Source organism: Xenopus tropicalis, chromosome 7 (genome assembly GCF_000004195.4).
Source record: "Xenopus tropicalis strain Nigerian chromosome 7, UCB_Xtro_10.0, whole genome shotgun sequence".
Lineage (NCBI taxonomy): Eukaryota > Metazoa > Chordata > Amphibia > Anura > Pipidae > Xenopus > Xenopus tropicalis.
The window spans coordinates 63050223-63071095 of record NC_030683.2 but is presented as its reverse complement, the minus strand read 5'-3'; the positions used below and the strand labels follow the sequence as shown (position 1 = coordinate 63071095).

General features: G+C 40.8%; 1 long non-coding RNA gene across 1 annotated transcript; it reads right to left on the bottom strand.

Annotated features, from left to right (window-relative positions):
• Positions 1-13375: 13375 nt before the first annotated feature.
• Positions 13376-19584, bottom strand: LOC105947770. The gene is made up of 2 exons (XR_001171239.3): positions 19479-19584; positions 13376-13688 (listed from the first exon to the last, which is right to left on the bottom strand). It is a non-coding gene; the product is annotated as an uncharacterized LOC105947770 (long non-coding RNA).
• Positions 19585-20873: the final 1289 nt, after the last annotated feature.

Sequence of the window (20873 nt, the reverse complement as noted above, 5' to 3'; positions counted from 1 at the left end):
CACATATTACCATGGAAGGTGTGTGTAAATTTCCAAGAATGGGAGTTCTGCATCTAATATTTCCTACCATACATCTATCAGACTCTTTTATTCTCTAGTTCTCTCCAACAACCCTACGCGGAATTTGTTCTCTATCAATTTATATTATAAGCATTTATGAGCAGCACCTTTTGCTCATAAATGCTTATGTTTCATTTTGTACCCCCGGTAATTTGTTGCCACTTTATAAATAAAGGAGTATGGATGAGCACTGCAGCAGTTATAGTACTTCCAGTGATATAGGCCTCATGGACATCACTACAAATATTGTATATACTGGTGGAAAGTGAGGCATTTTAGATATTATTTCAATATATTTCTTTTCTTACTGGTGCCCCATTATGTCACTAAGTTTCTGTGGGTTTTCTTAAGCTTCCAACACTTATTACCATATTAGTACTTATATACCTATATTTATATATACTTATAAATAGTTTATATATATTATATATTACCATATAGCACTTAGTAACCACATTACTACATAAAAAACCTGCATCTACTTTTTGAACTTCTTTGAAATGACTTGGTCACATACCCAGGCCCAGTTCAGGAAAGGCAACTGGAAGACATAATTACTTGTAGAGACTGATCCAATGGAAATCTATTGCAGATAAATAGTTTATTTGAATAACTTGTAAATGAAAGGAACAAAACATTTCTTCCTGTGGGGCTATTATATAGTATAATAAGGAAAAATAATTTATACTGGAAGGAATCCAGTCTAAGGTTAGGGTGTTATTGTTGTAAAAGAATATCATTAAACTGAAACAATTTCAAGATACAGGTTGTGATCTTGGACTGTAGCATTGTTTTTGCTAAGCTAGTTTCTACGAGGAGTTTGGGACTTTGAGGTGCAGAACAGGGCTATTTTCCAGAGTGTGGGGGAGAGAAATGTGTGTAGCAGAGACGAAAGCAGGCGCCTTCTGGTATAAAACTGTCACAGAAGTAACTAAGATGTTAGCAGAGTCTCCCTCTGTCTCCAGCAGGGCTCCAGCTATAGATAATTACTCTTTTGGGTGCTGTTTAACATAGAGAAAAGCGGCATGTTTGCTTAAGGGAACAAGAAACTAAAATCTATGTCAGGGCAAGGCCATTGACGGACAAGGAAAATGTTATGATGTGAGTGGGTGGGAAACATAAGGATCCTACCATTGAGTTTAAAAATTTAATTAATGAATATGTTATGCTAGTGCGATCCGTTCTTCTTTTTCTGTATTATTTACATTAGGTTTTGAGTATATCAATTACAAACAGAAAATCTTGGTATCATAGAGACATTGGGGCACATTTACTAATCCACGAACGCTCCGAGCGCTCGATCTGCGTATTTTCGGTGACTTTTTTTTACCTGCACGTATTTTTCGCGACTTTTTCGTACCTGTACAGCTTTTGCGTATTTTTCGCACTTCACGACAAAATTTGTGCAACAAAATCGTATTGTCGCGCCGAGTACAAAAGTTTCGGATTCATTCAAGCTTCGGTATCATGACTTTCCTTGGGCCAGGTTGGAGCTGCACAGTGCCATTGATTCCTATGGGAGGCTTCCAAAATCATGCACAGAAGGATCGGAAAGGTTTTCCTGCATTTTACGATCGTTCGAATACGAAAATTTTGTGACTTTCGGATCGGCAATACGATATTATTGTGACTAATACGATTTTTTCATAAGCATATTCGTGATATTTGAGATCTTGAGAAATTATTGTATCCAATCCGAATTTATCCCATTCAGGATTCGAACTCGCGTTTTCATGAATGTAGCCCATAGTCTCTTTTAAAGAAAACAGGATGAAAAGGTGCAGAAATTTCTGGTCTTGATCCTGTAGTCCAGGGTTGTCCAACTAAAGATCCCATGTATGTAGACTGTAAATTTTAATAAGAACAGTCCCCTTACCTCCTCTTCCAGACAGTATTTGCATGTAATCTGTATGTCTGATATACAGTTCTATGGATATGTTTGTCCTTTACAAAGAATAATATGTGCTACAAGAGGTTTTAAAGATGTGTATAGCCAGCCTACTGTTCAAAGGTTCCTTCTTTGCACAATAACAGCATTAGCATAATCCGGGACATATATGTGAAATTCAAATATATAATCTGTAAAACCTTTTATTAAGGTTGAATTTCTTTTGTATTTTACATAATATTATAAGTGAAGCAAGTGGTGCTGAAAAGCATTATTTAGGATCGAAGTGGATTGAGGGAGCATTTGAGGAGCAATATTGTTTACTTCATCCTCATAAGGAGGATGCTCTAGATCTTAGAGTGTACCCCTCTAACAAATGGAACCTCCTTCAATGAGAAAATTCATGGTCTACAAAGTATTTCAGCATATAAATCACAATGTAGGTGAATTATGTTTACATATTAAACAAACTTGTGTTTCTTAGCTGTTCAATGAAAGAAGAAGGCGATAAAGAGGCTTTTGCTTAGAGTAGTATTGTAATTAGTGCTAACAGCTGTTTTGTCGTAATATGCTAATAAGGGTTTGTTATGGAGTTCATTACCAGCTCACATTTTATTCCCTAAGGGAAAGATTGCAGAGTATATAAACACCTCCTAGGCTTCTAATGGCACACTTTATGGCTCCTCTTAGTGCTATTATTTGAGGAATAAAAGCCTTTTCTCTGTTGGAGTCTCTCCAACCTCACATCATGTTCAAAGTCTATTGAACACTAGTACCAGCCAGTTCCAGCTGATATATGTACCTTTGATTTACTGCTGTTTTGTTGCAAGGTAGAGAATATTGGTGTAAAGATTGCTAATAACTTTCATGCTGTTAAACTGGGACACATTAGTCCTATCTCTACAAGATCATTCTGATTAATTTGATTCAGTTGATTACTCTCTGTTTATTCACATTCTGCTCTCTGTTGGCCTTCAAAGCAACACTTGTGCATGACTTTCTTTTTACCCACTGTTAAAGCCTATACTTTTTTTCTTTATCAGGTTTATACTTAGGGCCTGCTTCTGTGCAAGGTCCTTTCCTTTGCATTGTTGCTTCACGGCACAGTGGTTGGCACAGCTGATTTGCACTGGTGTCCTGAGTTTGATACCAAAATAGGAACAGTTTGCAAGGAATTTGAATGTTATATACCTATCCTAATACCTAAGCATTGCTCTATAACACCTGCTAGCAATAATTTATTCATATGAGGTTAGAAAGAAAGAATTGCATATTGGTAAATATTGTGTACACAAGATTATATACACTTACCGATTAACATATGAAACTATATAGGTGTGTGTCACCTTAACTTTGAATTGTTATATGGAAGAGGTGCTCAAGCATATTTGGAAGACTTACTTTTTCCTCTAAGGGTGTTATACCTGAGGGCTTCAAATCAATAAATGTGATTTGAAAGTAAAAGAAGTTTGGTGAGGGCTTAAGTCAGTGTCGGACTGAGATGCCAGGGGCCCACAAGAAAACCTTGGGCCATAGGCCCACTTTCTAAACTATTATTCCTCCTCTCTTCTTCCTCAGCCTCTTTATTATCCAAGTCTCTTCTTTTCTCTATCCTACCATCTCTTTTTCCCTTACAGAAATAGGAAATAACCATGCAATTGACCAAACAGTTAAAAGCAGCAGGGCCCATTGACACCTGGGCCCACCGGGAGTTTTCCTGGTGACCTGGTGGGCCAGTCCGACACTGGCTTAAGTTGCCTTTCAAAATATACAGTGGATTGAAAAACTATGTGCCCCCTTCCTGATTTCTTATTCTTTTGCATGTTTGTCAGACTTAAATGTTTCTGCTCATCAAAAACCGTTAACTATTAGTCAAAGATAACATAATTGAACACAAAATGCAGTTTTTAAATGAAGGTTTACGTTATTAAGGGAGAAAAAAAACTCCAAATCTACATGGCCCTGTGTGAAAAAGCCCTGTGTTAACAAGTGCCCCCCTTGTTAAAAAATAACTTAACTGTGGTTTATCACAACTGAGTTCAATTTCTGTAGCCACCCCCAGGCCTGATTACTGCCACACCTGTTTCAATCAAGAAATCACTTAAATAGGAGCTACCTGACACAGAGAAGTAGACCAAAAGCACCTCAAAAGCTAGACATCATGCCAAGATCCAAAGAAATTGAGGAACAAATGAGAACAAAAGTAATTGAGATCTATCAGTCTGGTAAAGGTTATAAAGCCATTTCTAAAGCTTTGGGAAACCAGCGAACCACAGTGAGAGCCATTATCCACAAATGGCAAAAACATGGAACAGTGGTGAACCTTCCCAGGAGTGGCCGGCCGACCAAAATTACCCCAAGAGCGCAGAGACAACTCATCCGAGAGGCCACAAAAGACCCCAGGACAACATCTAAAGAACTGCAGGCCTCACTTGCCTCAATTAAAGTCAGTGTTCACGACTCCACCATAAGAAAGAGACTGGGCAAAAACTGCCTGCATGGCAGATTTCCAAGGCGCAAACCACTTTTAAGCAAAAAGAACATTAAGGCTCGTCTCAATTTTGCTAAAAAAACATCTCAATGATTGCCAAGACTTTTGGGAAAATACCTTGTGGACCGACGAGACAAAAGTTGAACTTTTTGGAAGGTGCGTGTCCCATTACATCTGGCGTAAAAGTAACACAGCATTTCAGAAAAAGAACATCATACCAACAGTAAAATATATTGGTGGTAGTGTGATGGTCTGGGGTTGTTTTGCTGCTCAGGACCTGGAAGGCTTGCTGTGATAGATGGAACCATGAATTCTACTGTCTACCAAAAAATCCTGAAGGAGAATGTCCGGCCATCTGTTTGTCAACTCAAGCTGAAGCGATCTTGGGTGCTGCAGCAGGACAATGACCCAAAACACACCAGCAAATCCACCTCTGAATGGCTGAAGAAAAACAAAATGAAGACTTTGGAGTGGCCTAGTCAAAGTCCTGACCTGAATCCAATGAGATGTTGTGGCATGACCTTAAAAAGGCAGTTCATGCTAGAAAACCCTCAAATAAAGCTGAATTACAACAATTCTGCAAAGATGAGTGGGCCAAAATTCCTCCAGAGTGCTGTAAAAGACTCGTTGCAAGTTATCGCAAACGCTTGATTGCAGTTATTGCTGCTAAGGGTGGCCCAACTAGTTATTAGGTTCAGGGGGCAATTACTTTTTCACACAGGGCCATGTAGGTTTGGATTTTTTTTCTCCCTAAATAATAAAAACCCTCATTTAAAAACTGCATTTTGTGTTTACTTATGTTATCTTTGACTAATAGTTAAATGTGTTTGATGATCAGAAACATTTTGTGTGACAAACATGCAAAAGAATAAGAAATCAGGAAGGGGGCAAATAGTTTTTCACACCACTGTATATAAAATCTGCATTCTTGCTTGTTTAGAAGATTAATTCACAGACAATTCAGAATGTCTAATAAATATTTCATGTTTGATATGAGTCTGATATTTTATAAACTGCAACGTATGCTGTGAAACTGTACCAGGCCAAAAATTTTGCTCATTACTACACCTGCAGTTCATTTGTAAATATGTACAAATTTTTGTTAAGTATTTAGGTAGTCCTGGTTTAATATTTCATTTTAAATTGATTTACCATCAGCAATGGATTGAACAGACAGACTTCTGTTTTTTTACACACTTATTTATACAAGGGGAGATCACTAGAAGGTTACATAAACTGAAGTACCATGAGAACTGTTTGTATTATAGAAAATAACCACAGCATAATAAGACCACAAAACTGTCAGCAGGTTTATATAAAACTGGAAATGAACCCTAGATTATATTAACTGGCCACAAGGTAGTAGAACCATATTAAATGGTCTTCCAACATGATTGTATAAAATAGCAATACAAGCAAACCCACTTGTTATTTTTTGTTTTTTTTCCTCTTAGTTATATAAAATATAGCCATAAAACAGCAGGTGAACTGGCCACTGGGTTGGGACTGAAATTACAAAAAAAAAAATAATCTTGTAAACTCTAAAGGAATCTAAAAACCTTTATAAACACACTCTGGAGAATTTTTTCTTGCCAATTATCAATATTTTTCATACTTACCCCTTGAATTTACAGAAACACATTAGGGAAATATTTAATCCCTTAGGGCCTTATAAGGCACAATGTACCCCTAGCATTTTTAATTTCTAATTTTCAATGGAGTACCGGAGTACTGTACTTCAGCAGCGTTATACTCTTTGTCCTCTAGTTTGCAAGCTCAGATTGGGCCTATAGGCACACCTCAGAAATGACACAGGGAAAAAGTGCAAAAAAAATTTAAGTGGGTGTCGAAAAGTGGGTGTAAAAAGACAGAGGCTCTGAGAGGAGCGGAGGAGACGACCAGGAACATGCAGGGAGACCAGTGAAGAAATGTAGTGAGGGAGCAGAGGAGTGAAGGGCTTTGAATGTTAGCAGAAGTATTTTGTAAGCTATCCTTTGCTTAACAGGCAGCCATGCAAGAGAGTCTAATTGAGGCTGTAACAGGTTCCCTCTTCGGAGAGAGCAGAAGGATCCTGGCAGCAGAGTTTAAGATTGATTGCAGGGGAGAGAGGTGGGAGTCTGGGAGGCCGGTTAGTAGGAGATTGAAACAATCTAAGCAGGAAAGGAAAAGGGCATGGAATAGTGTTTTAGCTGTTACTTGTGAAAGAAAGGGGTGTATCTTGGCAATATTGCGGAGGGAAAAACGGCAGGTTTTGGCAGTGTTATTAATATGGTTAGAGAAGGAGAGTGACTGGTCAAAGATAACCCCAAGGCAGCGTGCAGAATTAACAGGGTTGATGGTCATGCCATCAATAGTACTGGTGAAAGGCGGAAGAGGAGAAGGGCTAGGTTTGGGCAGGAAGACCATGAGCTCTGTTTTAGCTAGGTTAATTTTTAGAGATGTAGCGAACTGTTCACCGGCGAACTAATCCGCGCGAAAATCGGGTGTTCGCAAGTTCGCGAACTTTTAGCGATGTTCGCAATTTTGGGTTCGCCTTAGCTGGAGCCAAATTTTGACCTCTCACCCCAGAGCCAGCAGATACATGGCAGCCAATCAGGCAGCTCTCCCTCCTGGACCACCCCTCCCCCTGGACTACTCCCTTCCATATATAAACCGAAGCCCAGCAGCCATTTTACATTCTGCCTGTGTGTGCTTGATGAGTTAGCATAGGGAGAGAGCTGTGCAGGGGTTTGAGGGACAGTTTAGGTAGCTTTGCTGACTAGTAATCTACTTTCTACTGCTCTGTATGTAGCTGCTGTCCTGCTGATCTCATCTGCTGTAACCCAATAGTCCTTGAAAGGACTGCTTTTATTTTCTGATTACTGTTACTCTTCTTTTCATTGTGTACTGCAGCTCCGTCTGTGTGTGTTGGAGACAGGTGTGCTGGTCATAGTAGTGCACCAGCACCAACCACACATTCACATCATTTTTTTTATTTGTGTTTTTTTACTTTGCTACTGTAATATATAGAGCCGAGTGCTATTAGTCTAGCTGTGTTGGGGACTGGTGTGCTGCTCCTAGTAGTTCACCACCAGCACCAACCAGAGATCACTTTTTTTTTAATTATCATTAATTATTTATTTTTATTTATCTTACTGTTCTTTAATGTGTCCAGTGCTGTTTGCTGAGTGACGTTTTTCCACCAGCAATAATATATTCTGTATCCACTACTGTATACGTTACCATTGCAGGCCTTGTTGCCCAGTGTCTTCTTCAACCAAGTGCCACCTAGCTGTGTGTGCTTTTTCACATTCTGTCTAAAAATAACAATAATGTCTCCGAGTCACCCCCTTGCCCGGCGTCTGACAGCTGGATTGTCTGCACTTTTAGCCCGCCAGCTTTTACCATACCAGCTGGTGGACTCTGAGGCCTTCCACAAATTTGTAGCAATTGGAACACCGCAGTGAAAGGCACCCGGCCGCAATTTTTTTCCCCAGAAGGGAATACCACACTTGTACCAGCATGTGCAGAACCAAGTCACCGCATCTCTGTCACTTAGTGTTGGGGCAAAGGTCCATATGACTACTGACACATGGTCCTCCAAGCATGGTCAGGGCAGGTATGTCACCTACACTGCCCACTGGGTGAACCTGGTGATGGCTGGGAAGCAGGGAATGCGTGGCTCAACAACAGTGGAGTTGGTGTCACCGCCACGGATTGCATGTGGGCCTGCCACCACCTCTACTCCTCCTTCGCTCTCTACCTCGGCTTCTTCCTCGGGTGAGTCCTCCTCTGCTGCTGTGTCCTCCTCCACACCTGTGCACCCCCAGCTCCCCATAGGCTATTCGATGTGCCAGGTATGCCGTTGTCATGCTGTCTTGGGGATGACGTGCCTGGAAAGCAGAAACCATACCGGATCTGCACTCCTGTCATCTCTGCACTCACAGGCCGATCGGTGGCTGACCCCACACCAACTGAAGATCGGAAAAGTGGTGTGTGACAACGGAAGCAATCTGTTGGCAGCACTGAGGCTGGGCAATTTAACAATTTGATAGTCCAACGGTTTGTCTCGAAGTACCCAGGATTGCAGGACATTCTCAGGCAGTCCAGGAAGGTGTCTGGCCATTTCAGACATTCCTACATAGCCATGGCGCGCCTTGCTGACATTCAGCGGCAGCACAACTTGCCAGTCAGGTGTTTAATTTGCGACTCGCTGGAATTCAACGCTACTCATGTTTGAATGTCTGCTGCAACAACAAAGAGCCGTCAACGAATACCTGTTTGAACTGGGTGGTAGGACTGGATCTGCAGAGCTGGGGATTTTTTTCCCCCGTTACTGGGTGCTTATGCGCGATGCCTGCAGGCTCATGCGCCCTTTTGATGAGGTCACAAACATGGTTAGTCACACCGAAGACACCATCAGCGACCTAATACCTTTTGTTTCTTTCCTGGAGCGTGCCTTGCGACGAGTGACAGATGAGGCTGTAGACCAGCGTGACCAGGAGCAGGAAGAGCACGATTTGTGGGCGGAATCACCAGAACTAGCCCAGGCACCTGCTGCAACGCAGGGAGAGGTGTCAGAAGTGGAGTCAAAAGAGGAAGGTGGCTTTGTGGAGGACGAGGACCAACTGGAGCAGGCTTCCCAGGGGGCTTGTGGTCACCTTTTGGGGACCCCTGGTCTTGTACGTGGCTGGGGGGAGGAGACCTTGGATGACGTAGTCCTTGATAACGAGGAAGGGGAGATAGATACCTCTGCATCCAACCTTGTGAGAATGGGGTCTTTCATGCTCTCATGCCTGTTGAAGGACCCCCGTATCAAGAGGCTTAAGGAGAAGGACCTGTACTGGGTCGCAACGCTACTAGACCCTCGGTACAAGCATAAAGTGGCAGAAATGTTACCAACATACCATAAGTCCGAAAGGATGCTGCATTTCCAAACCAGCCTGCAAAACATGTTGTACAATGCTTTTAAGGGTGATGTCACTTTAGGAACTCAATATTCCAGGGCCAGAGGTGCCAGTAATCCTCCCACGAGCACACCTGCAAGGACAATGCACTTTGGCCACTCGGTAACATCAGACATGCAAAGTTTTTTCAGTCCAAGGCAGCGCCAGAACCCTTCTGGATCCACCCTCAGAGAACGCCTCAACCGGCAGGTTGACTACCTGGCATTAACTGCAGATATCGACACTCTGAGGAGCGATGAACCCCTGGACTACTGGGTGCGCAGGCTTGATCTGTGGCCAGAGCTGTCACAATTTTCAGTCAACCTCTTGTCTTGCCCTGCCTCAAGTGTCCTCTCAGAAAGGACCTTCAGTGCAGCAGGAGGGATTGTAACTGAGAAGAGAACTCGCCTAGGTCACAAAAGTGTGGATTACCTGACCTTTATTAAAATGAATGAGGCACGGATCTTGGAGGGTTACTGCACGCTGGAAGACTTGTTCTGACTCCCCATGCAGCTGTCCTTCTCTGCACGCCGCATGACTCCACACACAGCTGTCCTTTAGCGTCCTCCTCCGCCACCGTACAAACTAGGGTGCAAATCCTACTGGTTTCATTTTAAGCCAAACTTTTTGGACAGGTAAATCCTGAGTTTTTCTGGCCTTTTCTGTGCTTCAGTGCCTGCGACAAAAAAAACGATTTTCAGCATTTATATGCCATATTTTTTCTGGCCTCTCTGCTTCTGTGGCTGCGACAAAAAAACAAATATTTTCAGCATTTATATGCCATATTTTTTCTGGCCTCTGTGCTTCAGTGGCTGCGACAAAAAAACATAATTTTTCAGGAATGTACACATGCCTGATTTTTCAGGGTTCTGCAACAGCAGCAAAATTGTATCTTTTATGGTCACCGCAGGTGATCAATAAAGTAGGCCAAAACTGCGCCCACACTGCAGAATCAGTGTTTTTTGGTTCACTTCACTTCGTCATTGAATTACCTCTGCCTGACACAAGCAGTCACACAAGCACGGTGACTGCTAAACACACCACTACAGAAATATTGCCACCGACAGGACGAAAGTCCTGGAGGTGAAAAGCAACTACTAAAAACTATTATTTGCTCACTTGACGGTATCATTAAAGCTCTTTGCGGTTTTTTGTGTTGCAGTAAACGCAGCGTTTTGTCTTTGCGTGTGAACCGGCTGTAATCTTTACACGACTTGATTGGCATGTAGACCCCGGACGTTTTAAAGCAGTTTATTACACAAGTTTAGAAATGTAGTGTTATTTCTGCCCTTTACAGCACAAAACGCAACGCTGTGTCAACAACGTATTTTTCAGAGAAATTTTTGCTCTTGATCCCCCTCCTGTCCAGGTCGTGGCACCCTTTCAACAACTTTAAAATCAGTTTTCTGGCCAGAAATGGCTTTTCTAGGTTTTAAAGTTCGCCTTCTCATTGAAGTCTATGGGGTTCGCAAAAGTTTGCACTTTTTGGCGGGTTCATTAACTTTTTTTGTGAGGTTCGCTACATCTCTATTAATTTTGAGGTGGTGTTGGTTCATCCAGGAGGAGATAGCCAGGAGGCAGTTAATAATCTGGGTTTGAACATCAGTGGTTAGTGCAGGGGTGTCTAAATATATCTGGATGTCATCTGCATATAAGTGATATTTAAGACCAAAGAAGAAATAAGGTCTCCTAAAGAGAGAGTGTACAGGGAGAACAGCAAAGGACCAAGCACAGAGCCCTGAGGCACTCCCACAATAAGCGGAACTGGGGTAGAGGATTTGTTAGCAAGAGCGACAGAGAAGGAGCGGTTAGAGAGATAGGAAGAGAACCAGGATGCAGCCTTATCCCCGATACCCAGAGAATAAAGAATTTGCATAAGGATAGAATGGTCGACAGTATCAAAAGCAGAGGAAAGGTCAAGGAGAATGAGGACTGAGTAGCGTCCTTTGGCCTTGGCAGTCTGGAGATCATTTGCCACTCTACATAAGGCCGTCTCAGCGGAGTGCGCAGGCCGAAAACCAGACTGCATAGGATCCAGCAGATTATGGGTGCAGAGGAATTAGCGACACGAGAAAAGACAAGACGTTCCAGGAGTTTAGAGGCATGGGGCAGGAGAGAGACGGGATGGTAGTTAGAAAGGCAGGATGGGTTTAGTGTAGCCTTTTTAAGAATGGGTTTGACACATGCTTGTTTGAATAGAGAGGGAAAAGTACCTGAAGCCAGAAAGGAATTGAATATGTAAGAGCTGGAGTAAGGGCAGGGGCACACTGTTTTAGTAGCGATGAGGGCATAGGATCCAGTGAGCAGGTAGTAGGCAGAGAGGAACGGAGAAGCCAAGAAACTTCAGACTCTTTTACGAGATTGAAGGAGCTGAATACGGAAAGAGGAGATTCTGGAAGGCTGAGATTACTGGTATGTGAAGGTTGGGAAAATTGTTTGCAGATGGAATCAACCTTGTTTTTAAAGAAGCCAGCAAAGTCCTGGGGTGTGTGTTCAGATACGGCTGCTTCATTAGGTGAAGGATGAAGTAACGAGTTAAATATGGAAAATGTATTATTATTATTTATAAGTGTGTTATAGTATACTTGCTTGGCCTGGGATAGCGCAGTATTGAGACACACCAAAAGAAATTTATAGCGGAGGAAATTCACTTTCGCATGAGATTTCCTGAAAATGCGTTCAGCAGATCGCGCGCAGGAGCGCAGAAATCGTGTCTGAGGGTTAAGCCAGGGACGGGGATTACGGGCACGACTGCGTTGCGGCTGCAGGGGGCCATAGGTGTCTATTGCGGATGATAAAATAGAGTTGTAGGTATTTACCAGTAACTCAGGATCACAGGAAGCATAGAAGGAGGAGAGGCTAGAGCTAAGAGAGTTAGAGAGAGCAGTTATAACAACCCTTTGAGTGTTGCGAATCAGGGTTTTAGGGTGAACGTTAGTAGAAGGAGACGCTGAAAGGGAGTCCAGGGGAAGCCATATAACGAAAATTTAGTCTCCTAATGTTACCAGAAGTGGCTTTTTGCTGAACACTGCCACATGACAGGAGCTCCCCTGTATATAGAAGGAGTCCTTTACAATAGAGCATGCAGTGTGCAAAGTGCAAAAAATGCTGCAATCAGCCACACTGTGTGGGGCATGTGAAAAATGACTTCACCTTCACCATGCCCCTGGAATTGAGTGCTCCCTGGATTGTCAGAACTAATTCAGGAAATGTGTGCAGGGGGAGGCACATAGGCACCTGCCCCCTAACTTGCACATCATTCAGTTTGTTAGTTAAGGAGTAGGTGCAGCCTGCACTGGGGCCCTGTCAAAGGCAGGTGATATAGGATTTATAAGGAGGGACGCTTCATGAAATATTTCTCTGGGTCCTCGTGACATCTAATTACACCCTGCTGTTTAGTGGAACGTGTGCCACAGGTATGGTGAAGAAGGTATTTTGGGAAACTCAGCTGTATTTTGTCATTAAGAAAAAGGCTGATATCAGATGAGTCTCCATTACGAAGAAAATAAACCTAGCTTAACTAGAACAGTAGCATGTGGCAAAGGAAAGACAATGATGCACAAGTGTTTTAAACGAGTTATCAGAAATAATCTGTAAATCAGATTTTGAAAAATGGAGTCATATTTAATTGCATTTTTTCTTAATGCCATGACCCTGCCCGATGTTGACTACATAATTTAGGCTCCATTAGGCATTAAAGTTTAGATAATCCAGTATATGGAAAAATACTTCCACTCATGATTGACTCACACACTCTGTACTGATATGTCATGCATGTATAATTTTCTCCAAAGTAATTTAAAGCAGCACAAGCCAATGACCTTAGAGGGAAATGCTATAAATAGATCAATTTTCCATCTCTAGAAATCTGTCTCCTGAGACATTTGTAAATCAGAATAAATATGAGAAACAAGGCTTTGCTAGTTATGGTCACTGGTAGTACTTGGAAAAGTTCTCTATGAATAGAAATGTAAAAAAAAAATCCTCATTATACATATTAAAGCATGGTAATATTTTTTCACAAACCTGTATTTCATATTTGCAAGAATTATATAAAACAATTTTAGTCTGAAACATAATATTTGAAAAATAACATGCTGACACATTCATAAAAATCCTTGATATAAAAGTAAGACTCAGATGTAAAATTCTGTTTTAATATATTGGCTTCATATGATGGTTGAACATTGATGGAATTATCTTGGTGAATCACATTAGGAGAGCTGCATGGGTCCTTTTCAGTTTAGCTACGCCTTACTGGAGCAAACCGTTGCTACGTACAGGTATTTTTCCAGTTTTTATCCATTTTATGCAATCATGCCTCCTAAGTAAAGCAATGAAAAACCCCTGTTAATATATATCAGAAAATAAACAATTACATATTTTTACTAAATTATCATAAGCCTTGTTTTCTAATACAACAGTCTCAGAAAGCATTCCATTCCTGTACCTTGTTTGAGAACAGCTGGATGAGTTGCATCCCAAAGCATGCTAGGTATTTTCATGGTTGCACTGCATAGAACTAGATACTTTACATTCTATACAGAGTATGCATATGATAACAAAAAAGGTTTAATGGTTGGATTATTTGAGAAAGTTCAAAGACATAAGAAATCCTTTTCTTTTTGAATAGTGTTATATATAGTATGTTGGATACACGTGAAACAAAACAGGAACATGCCACATGAGATGCTCTGGCATGAAATGTAAAAATATTTTAACAAAATAAAATGGACCCTTAGGGGTAGATGAGTATCTCTGTTAACATTAGCTGTATTATAAAATACTTTCTTTCCTAAATACTAAAGATTCTGCAAATGCTCAATGGTTGTTTGGTATTTTAGAGCATCTACCTTTGTGAGTATGATGCAGAACACCAACCAGGGTTCACAAGTTGTTTTACAAAGTAAGTTGAATAAACTGCTCTAGCAATATTTAATTTCATGTTCAGTGTAATTTGGTTTTATAGTCTAGTTTTACATTTATGTATATACTGCTAAAAATTCCTTATCCAAGCATGTTAGACAGCAAGTAAAACAAATATTGGAAAAGAGGTATGCTTAAGTTTTTTCCAGCGATAACTAATTTATGTTAGAAAACACGTTACCCTTTTGCCACATTCTGTTCATGCATACGCATATAAATACTATTATAAATATGTGCACATACACCCAAATATACACTCATAAAAATACATAATGGGGCCTATTTATTATGCTGTGTAAAAAATTTGCAACACATTGCCAGGCTTCGCCATGTAAAAATTGGCATTTTTTTTTATTCCCCTTATGCGAGAACTTTTTACACCTTTTTTTTAGCAAATTTTGTTTTTCATAGCATAATAACTTACACACACTTAACTGTAGTCCGAGAGGCCAGATCAGTAGGACTTCTGTGAAACTTTAATTATTGTAGTTAGCCTTGAAGTGCACCTATGACCCCCCAGTACTAAACATTTGTGGTCAGTACCAGAGGCACTTTTGGTGGAGACAGTCTACTTGAACTGGGCTCTATCTTTCCAGAACTAATGGTAGCATTTACACAATCTATAACAACATTGTGAAACAAAAGTTTCAACACAGAAGAGCATTCAAAACATATCCACAAATGCCAATTAAATGACTAGTGGGTGCAGACCCAAACCTTGCACAGAAACCACAAGGATCTTATTACACTCTTGTTTTTTTTACTATTATACATAGAGAGGGACCCTAAAAAAATTACTGTATTTAGACATTTATGATGAATAGTGTTTAGTGCACATTTCAGGCTACCTTTTGCTAACCCACTGTGATACTGTCATATGGGGAATCACATTACAAAAACAAAGATTTTCAATATTCCATTAGGATTAGTCACAATATTTAAACTGATCCATAAGGGCTGTATTGTTCATCTCTTAATCCATCAACTGGATAGGGTTCTCCCCACTGGGAATTAATGCAAATTGGGTAATGAAAAATGTTTTGCAGGCAGGTTCAGTTAAGCCAAAAGATCTTGTTTGCTATGGGAGACACAATTGTAGTATAACGCCTCCCTATATCATGACATTTATCTCTGTTTGGAAATGAGATTGTGCTGAAACTATTAAAATATGTTAAAACTAAAGAAAGTTACCCATATGCCAATTGATTAATTTTTTTAATCATAGCCTTGCAAGAGATTACCTGGCCTTAGGTCTTAGGGCAAGATTTTTTCCTTATTAAAAAGCTGGCCATAGGCGGAGGGTGACTTTTTTATTTGGGGAGGCTAAAGATGGGCCATACAGAGATGACCTACAGCTAATGTGAGACTTAGTGGATTCGCTGCTGGTGTAAAAAATGAACCTCCCAACTACCTCTTGCGGTTCCCACTGACTCCCAGGGATACTGCGCAAAAGTGTGGGTGGGAGAGCTTTTTTACCCTAAAATGCTTAGGATGTAAAAGTATTCATATGTGCACTTCTGTGAGGGGTTCTCCATCCATTTGTGTTTGGGATCAGTTAGCTTAAAGGGGTAGGTCACCTTTAAATTCCCTTTTAATAAAAGGTAGACATTGATATTTTGACAATTTGCAGTTGGTCCTCTTTTTAATAATTTTTCAGTTATTTAGCTTTTTGTCCAGCAGCTTTCCATTTGGTATTTCAGCAGCTATGTGGTTGCTAGGGTCTTATTTATCCTAGCAACCAGGTAGTGTTTTAAACAAGAGATGGGAAAATTAATAGTTAAGGGGCCTGCATGGAAAAATAAGTAATAGAAAATTACAATAATAATGAAATTGTAGCCTCGCAGAGCAATACTTTTTGGTTGCCAGGGTCAGTAACCCCGATTTGAAAGCTGGAAAGAGGCAGAAGAGAAAGTCAAATTATTCAAGAAATATAAAAGAATTATTTAGGAAGACCAATTTCAAAGTTGCTAGGAATAGGCCATTCTATAACATACTAAAAGTTAACTTAAAAGTGAACCTCCCCTTAAGATGTGTTTAAGTTTTAAGTTTTTTTTAGAGAGAGTTTAAGTTTTATAGAGAGAGAGGCAGTGGGCATTCAGGCCCTGGCACTGTAACACTGGCACCAATACACAACATTGGCCCATTGTAACTAACTAGAAATGAACAAACAATGACAAAAGTAAAAAACAAAATAGTAAGTGCAAAAAACAATAAATATATAAAAGCACAATGAGCTTTTTCGGGGGAAAGAGTTAACTTACCATCCATCTGTCAGGGTAGGGGATAGGGATATTATAAATGTCAGGTCAGGCAAAAAAATTTCAACTAGTGATTCAGCCTTTAGAACTGTATAGTACCTGTGGGAGTGGGATGAAATCTGCAGCAAAAGTTGAGAGTTGGTTCTCAGGTAAAGTTACAGCTGCAGATCCTTCTTTTCAGTCTTCATTTCTGCACTGCCTTCAGTTTGTAAAATCTCCCGATCCCTGTGTGCATCTGTGCTTTGATTGGTCAATTTTATGGTCTGTCAGGAAAGCTGTGCTCTGATTGGAGAATCCACAAGAAGAAAGATCCAGTCAGAGCACAGCAGAACCGGAGCTTGCAGGAAAATAAGAGTTGCAGGACAGTGCAGAAATGGAGTGAGGTTTTTTTCGTTTTGTTTTTTAAAGGTGCCAAGCAGGCTTAGCCTCCCCTAGCCTTATTTAAAATCCGCCTATGAAGCTGGCCATATAAGTTAAGACTAAGATTATCCTGAAACAATCGTTTAAAAGTCCGATTTGTCCATCAACAAAAACGACCATTTCAAAATCACTAGATGTGCGATTGTTTGGTGCCCACTTACCTTATGATAATTTGACAGATTTGTGGGATTGTACTGAAATTGGTTGTTAGGGAGAGGAAAATGTTAACATGTATATGAGGCTGGTGGTGTAAGTAGAACTTGGGGAAAAACATTACATAGAGATGAGTGACATTTTCTACCAGGCGTGGATTTTGCTGGGAAAAAATGCGCCATGAAAACAAAGCAAGAAAAACAAATGCTTGACTGCAATGTACTTTGTGCAGAAAAAAACGACCATTGACTTTAATGCATTTTGCCTGAAAAAAAAAAAAAGCTGAAAAAAAGTCCATTGAGATCAGTGCTTTCTTGTATGTTTAGAGTTTTTCTTATATGTTTACAGATTCGCTCATCACTAACAGTAACCCATCTCTGATGCAAGGATTCAATACATTAATCTAATGATGCTATATCATTAGTTCAACCCATCCAAGTAAACCCAGCACACACAACCTATACTTACCAATCTATACACTCACATACATAAACTATATATACAACCACTAATACTAACTGTAGATATTAGTATCACAATAGCCTTGGATATTCTGCTTGTTCAAAAACTTATCCAGGCCCCTCTTAAAGGCATTAACAGAATCTGCCATTACCACATCTCTAGGAAGGGCATTCCACAACCTCACTGCCATCACCGTGAAAAACAACCTACGCTGCTTCAAATGGAAGCTCTGTTCCTCTAATCTAAAGGTGTGGCCTCTGGTGCGTTGATCGTTTTTATGGGAAAAAAGAACACCCCCTATTTGCCTATAATCCCCTCTAATGTACTTGTACAGGGTAATCATGTCCCCTCGCAAGGGCCTCTTTTCCAAAGAAAACAACCCCAACCTCGACAGTCTAACTTTATAGCTTAAATATTCCATCCCCTTTACCAGTTTAGTTGCACGTTTGCATATTTACAAACTGTAATAAAATGGCTGGGTTAGTTGTAGATGGACGATATGTTTCTTGCTGCACTGCAGTGGACTGAATGAGAACTTTTATAACATCCTCCATCTTGGAAACAACAGTACTTTTACCCTCAGACTTTAGTGTGGTGCCCGCATCCTCCACCACGTGTGACACTTGAACCTACAGGGGGATCTGGTTCAGTGTCTTCAGTGTTTCAGTCTTTTAGGGTAAACATAGCAGTCACAGAGGTTGCTCTCTTACAGGCAAGAGCCAGCAGTTTATTTTGTTACAAAACTTCCGTAACAAACACAAAATAAGAAACAAGAAAATAAACCCTTGCACCAGAGCGCTGGCTAAACACGGTTGGCAGCCTAACTACAGTTGGGTGGCTTTTCCAACTCCAACTTAACAAAAGAAAACAAAATCAGAAATCATAAGTACCTTTCCCATGCAGCGCAGCTCCTGCTACCTGTGTAGTGGGGAAGAGACTCCCCCTCCCCACACTGGAGTCTTTTAAAAAAGGCTCTCAGCTGCAGCAATCACCTTGCTGCTAAGGTCTGTATTAAAGGGCTGGGTTTGTGATTAATTATTCCATGTTCCAGGGTACCAACTATGCAAAACCCTGGGAGAAACATATCGTCCATCTACAACTAACCCAGCCATTTTATTACAAAACCTACTAGCTTTTTCTGACTTAGCCACCCCATTACTCCAGTCAATATCCGGATAATTAAAGTCCCCCATAATAACAACTTGACCCAGTTGTGAAGCCTTCTCCATTTGCAACAGTAGCTGGTTCTCATCCCCCTCATCTATACGGGGTGGTTTATTGCATACACCAATGATCATTTTCTTTGTGACCTTCAGCCCTACTGAAATTTCTACTGTCAGGAACACGGCACTCAAGCGCCTGATACTGGGACGGGAAAATAAGGGGTTACATGTAGTCACCTTTCACACAGGTTAGACTAACATCAAGCACCCCCAAACACACCACCGCCCCAAATCAACTATTCGCTGCCACCATCTATCATTAACAGGCGATAGAAACCTAATACACAAATATATCATACACAAACTTTCCTGCTGCAGTGAGAGATAGTTCTACTACTACTACTACCACGCACACACCAGCAGCCAAGGTTAATTTACATACACACTCTCCTGCTGACAGTCCACTAGCTAATTAGCATCTACACAGAACTTGCCCCCCCCCTAGCTCAACATACACACACCAAACAGTTAATACAGGTAGGCCTGAGCAGTCATCCAAAGTACGTGGAGATCGTTATAGAGCCAAAGGACAGAACTTATTCAATTTTATATTAAATATTACAAGGGTAAACAGTGCAATTTAAAAAGATGGTCCAAAAAGAGACATACATATACAAACAGTTAATAAAATAAAAGGGGATAAAAACACAGAGAAAACCCTAAGTACATTACCAAGTGATCTGTTGTGTCCTCTGAGGCAAGAGCTTGAAAAATCCTGAGCCCATCTCCCAATGAAAGTTGAGACCTCCAGAATGAGCTATCAGTACCTGGGTCTGTACCCTTTTTATCTTTCCTGCTGGGCCCCTCCCTCATTACCGTATGCATGAGGGGGGAGTGCCCAGGAACTTGTCACATGACCCCCCCAGGTTACAAAGTTCACGCCCCCCATCCAATGAGAAAGGTGAGGGGGCGGGTCATCATTTGGTAACTGGCTGTTCTGTTGACATTTTTATTTTCCAGCTATATATATTTTTATTTTCCTTAAATACTTATGGGTATTCACCAGAATTATAGAACCATGTGCATTATGTGGGAAATGGGATTCTCTTTTCATAGACACCAAACACACCAGGCCTAACGCATATTATTCTGGTTTTATCAGAATGTTGGTTGATCCCACGAGGGATCATCATAACACGGGAGTGTTTGGAGTCTGTGGGGAGCTCTAGCTACAAGCTAATGACTGGGCGCCATGATTTTTATCTTTAGTAAAAGATATTTGTTCTATGGGCCTAAAGAAATATTAGCTAAGAATCTGCTAAGAAGAGACAGACCCCCACTGTAGCACAGGCATGATAATTTGGTTACCCTTGTTGATTTATTCTGGCTCTTCACACTTCACCAGCCAGCCCGACTTCAGTGTCATTTAGGGGGTATTTGTGAATTACCTCCTACCGTGAGGGGCTTCCTTCCAATGTGGATTCCACACAGACTTTCTAAATTGAAAATTTAGAAAGTCTTTACATGTGGAGCCTTACTGCTACAACATGACATCTACCCAAAGAGATTCATTGGTAATGTCTTTATTACATGGCTTTAAATCTGACTTTACATAAAGACAAACCCCTCCACCCTTTTTAATCTCTCTGTCCCTCCTAAAAAGTGTATAACCAATTAAATTCATGGCCTAGACACATTTTTCATCCCACCAGGTCTCAGTGATACCAATTAAATCATAATTTTCAATACATGCAATAGCCTGCAGCTCCCCTAATTTACCCAACAAGCTTCGCGCATTAGCCAGCATGCAGCGGAGATAATTACTTCTCCCTCTGATGTTTACATTAACTAACGGCAAGTTAGAGCTAAGGTGAAAATTAGTCTGTTTCCCTTGTAACAACGTAAGCTCCTTATCTGATAAACTATATGCCCCCCTCACTCCTCCCCCACAACCCTTTACTAGTCCCACTGCCCCGTCTACACTAGCTTTCCCATAAAACTCTAGCTTACCCACCCCCCCTTTGTATAATTTAAACACTCAATATATATCCCACACATGGATAAGACAGTGCTGATTTTGTTTTAGCTGGCTACCAAAGTAAACGCTCTATAGGAGTTGACTATTGG